Below are 4,281 nucleotides of genomic sequence, written 5' to 3'. Positions count from 1 at the left end.
TCCAGGCGCGCTGAGCTCTCTCTGCCACGGGCTTCGGGGACCCGGCTCCTGACCACGCGGCTGCCCCCTCCTCTTCCTGACACGCCCAACAGTGGCCCGGGAGGAGGCGGTGTTGCGGGAGTGGAGGGACGCCCGACCGCAGGGGAGCCGCCCCAGGGAGAGGCGCGCTGAGCTCTCTCTGCCACGGGCTTCGGGGACCCGGCTCCTGACCACGCGGCTGCCAGGCCCTCTTCCTGACACGCCCAACAGTGGCCCGGGAGGAGGCGGTGTTGCGGGAATGGAGGGACGCCCGACCGCAGGGGAGCCCCCGCCCCAGGGACCCGGGTTTTGCCGCGGGTCGACTAGGATGCTGTGCGCAGACGTTTGTCAGCCCTCTCCTCCTGGCTCCATTGAGAACAGGAGACTGGAACTCAGTGGTTCTCAACCTTCTGGCCCTTTAAATACAGTTCCTCATGTTGTGACCCAACCATAAAATTATTCTCGTTGCTACTTCATAGCTGTAATGTTGCTACTGTTACGAATCATCATGTAAATCTCTGATATGCAGGATGGTCTTAGGCGACCCCTGTGAAAGGGTCGTCGCGACCCACAGGTTGAGAACCGCGCAACTGGTCACCGCCGAAGCAACACACCTGCTTGGCACAGCTTTTGAGGGAGGAGGGACCTGAAGGGAGGGAAGTCGTTCTGGGGAGAGAAAAACAATGTCATTTGTTAAATTGTTTCCAACCGGTTTAGGGTAAATAGCCGGGCAGACCTTTCCTAACAGTAGGTTGTAAACATCTTCCAAAAGCACCTGCTCGTGGGTAGCAGATGATTTCTTATTCACTCCAGGGGGGAATTGGGGGACGTTTGACCTTTCATGATTGAGTTCCTCCTGACCCTCAGGGCACTTGGGGGGTGATAGTCATGGCTTCAGGGGCCTTCCGGTCAGCTTACCAAGGACAAGGACAGCCCCAGGCCCAGACTCCTGCTGCTGGAGCAGGGATTTGCAAGCCTAAACCCTCATTTATAATCAGGTAACAGGGAGAAAAGTAAAGACACTGGAGGTTCGAAAATGGTGTGTTTTACCTCCTGTCCCACCACCAGGGCTGCGGTGGGATTTATTGCAGAAAGGAGGAAGGAAGGCTGATGGGATGCTGCTCTTTCTGAACCTGCAGGTTAAAGCAGGAAGCAGGCTCAGCAGGGGACTGGGGGCTGCCCATCCCCCACCCCGACCCTCCCCCAGTTCGACCCCCACCCCCACCGGCCCCTCGAGGCAGGGAGGACACAGTTTCCATACCCAGCTGGTACTGAGTCCCCTGGAATTGGGATGATAATTGCCCCCTGCAGTTGTTACCAAAGAACTAACCTGTATGAAATCCTGACCTAGCAGGGGCTCTATTTGTTCTAGAAACCCTTAAAAATCATTCTAGGCCCAGTTTTCAGAATTGCACATTTTTTTTCTGACCAAAAATGATGCGCTTATCCATGTCTCTGTATTGCACTTGACAAAAAAGAAGTCTTGCTGTGCAAGGATTGGTTCCCGTCATTCTGATGCTCTGGGGTGGCATTTGTGCATTTCCCGCACGACCAGAAGCCTGGCAGAAGCAGGGGCTGAGCAGTGTTGATGACTCTGGAGGTTCATTGTTGCCCCCCCACCCCCTTTGCAGGTGGAAGTGTGTGGACTCACCGGTACTAAAATGGCCTTGGCCCCCGGGAGGTGTTTGTGAGTCAGAGTCAAGGCTGAGGCAGAGGACAGCATCCTGCCTGGTCTCTCCCACATGTGACCTCAGCATCAGGCTCTGCCAGCCGCCCCCCCCCCCCCTGTTACTTGGGGGAGCTGCCGGATTGGGCTTGTAAGACACAGCCAAGATCCTATGGCCGGTGGTGGTGGCTTCTGTCATCGGGCACCGAGGCTGATGGGAAAGAGGCTTAGTCCCAGGCTGGCGTGCGCCCCCCCCCCCCCCCCTGTTACTTGGGGGAGCTGCCGGATTGGGCTTGTAAGACACAGCCAAGATCCTATGGCCGGTGGTGGTGGCTTCTGTCATCGGGCACCGAGGCTGATGGGAAAGAGGCTTAGTCCCAGGCTGGCGTGTTTCTAGGTAAAGCTGTCACCGGAGCTCACCCGCTGGGGAGTCTTCAGGGTTCAGGTGTGGGACCTCTAAGACAGTTTTGAATTTCAGCAAAACTTGTTTTTCAAGGTTCTCCTGTTTTCCTTTAAAAGAAGGAGAGGGAGGAAAGTCCTGAGCAAGGAAACCTAGAAGGAGCAAAACCGACTCCATCTAGAAACTGACTCCGAACAGAGTGCACGTGGGACTCTGGGAGAGCCCTGCCCTGCCCCACCCGCCTTCACTTCACCTTAAAAAATACACATGTGCACACACACAAATGTGCATGCACACATGTGCACACATGTACATAGAAGTGCACACACACACACACCTGTGTACACACACAAGTGTAGATGCACACACATATACTTGATTTCTCTCCACCAAAGTGTCTGGTTCTCTCTTCATCCAGACTGTTGAAAGGCTTGGTTCTCTGGGCCCCTGGGAGAGGTGGAGGGGCCCTGTGTGGGGTGTCAGTCCCGCTCTGGTGTGGGCAATGGCACTGCCCCAGAACAGCTCTCGGCTGCAGCCATGTTCAGCACAGGGAGAGGAGTCCCTGTGATGCCCACGACTCAGCTGTCCATCCAGAGTTGGGTGGCCCAGCTGCTTCTCAGGATGGTGCTGCCCACCCAGCTCCAAAGGGCTCTCTGTCAGGCTCTCCATGCTGCTGAGGTCAGGACACTGAGCAAGTCTTGGCATTGGAGCGTGGGGCAGAGACCCTCGTCCACCCTGATACCTTTTCCATGAGGCAGTGAAGGAGATAGGGCAAAGCCCGGTCTTCTGATTCAGGGTGCAGCGAGCCTCCTCACCCCTCATGGCATCAGGGCTAATAGGAAGGGCCAGTCAGCTGAAGGGTGGCATCCAGGATGGCAGCTCAGGGGTCAGATGAGAGTGTGGCCGGAGCAAGCTGGCCCCGTGGCAGCCCTGACCGATGAGCAGCGCCCAGGCCAGGCCTGCCTGCAGTGACCCTCCCGCAGGGCCCACCTGCAGACGTGACCCTCTCCTCTCTGAGGAGGCTCCGGGTTAGCTGTTCGCTGGGGGAACCAGATGCTGCCCCAGACGGCAGCCCCTCCCACTAGAACACAGCTGGCTAAGCAGCAGCTGTTCAATGCTTCGGGCACCTTCCTGGTTGAAAGTGGGCATCACAGGACCTGACACGTGAAACTCCTTGAAATTTGATGCAGTTTGTGGGGAGGGGGATAAAATACTGAAAAAACTAGAATACGTGTTTGGCGCGCTTATGACGTTATTAATTTTTATACATTTGACAGCAGTGGCCCAGAAAGACAATGAGAACAGATGGGAGCGATACCCACGCTCTCGCCTCAGAAGCTGCTGGCCAGGTCACATGGTTCTCTGGACCCTAGGCCTGCCGTCGCTGATGGTTTAGGTCTGGGACCAGCCCTCTGCCAGATACCACAGGGCCCGGCCCCTTCCTGCCCTCCTTCAGTTCAGGAAGGAGCCAGCATTTCAGCGCAGGTCTGGATCCTCCTGAGGCAGCCGGGGGCAACCTGTGCCTGACCCTGCTCCAAGGTATCTGGGGCAGCAGGTGGTCACTTTGTAAAGCCACACAGTGTGTATAAGAAATGTGCATTATATTTTATATCACACATTGTGTCTCCCTACACCATGTGGTGTGTCTCAAAGCGACGGGAAGCCCCCAGTGGAAGGGTGCTTTTCTGTCCTCCCCAGCACTGCCCAGTGCTGGCGAGGGTGGAAGAGGGACGCTGGCTGGCCGGTGGCATCCCTAATACTTTAGATTGGCGGTCTGGGCCGCTGCAGAACGGCTGTCAGAAGGAGCTTTTGATCATGGATGCGCTGAGTCAGATTCAGTTTGGAGGCTGCAGGGCAGCGTATCTGCCCCACCCGCTGCGCCTGCAGGAGCGTGTCCTGCCTGCTGGCTCCTCCGGCACAGGCAGGCCCGAGCATGGCCTTCCTGGCTGGCCTCAGTGAGAGCCCAGAAAGGAGAGCCTGTGTGCAGGCCCACTCATCTTTCTGGAATTTCACGCTGGCCGACGGGGTCACTCCTGGGCTGCTCTGTGATGAGGCTGGATAGGGCAGGGGCCCCCAGGGCCGTGCTGGAGTGACTGGTGGGGCTGTGGCCACTCCTGGTGTTGGGAAGACCAGGAGGCTTTGTGGGGGCATGAGCCAGTCTTAGGTCCAGTGGGCCCAGACACTGGCTGTGGGTCAG

The sequence above is a fragment of the Myotis brandtii genome, unplaced genomic scaffold (genome assembly GCF_000412655.1).
Source record: "Myotis brandtii unplaced genomic scaffold, ASM41265v1 scaffold577, whole genome shotgun sequence".
NCBI lineage: Eukaryota > Metazoa > Chordata > Mammalia > Chiroptera > Vespertilionidae > Myotis > Myotis brandtii.
Note: the sequence above shows the minus strand (reverse complement) of the source record.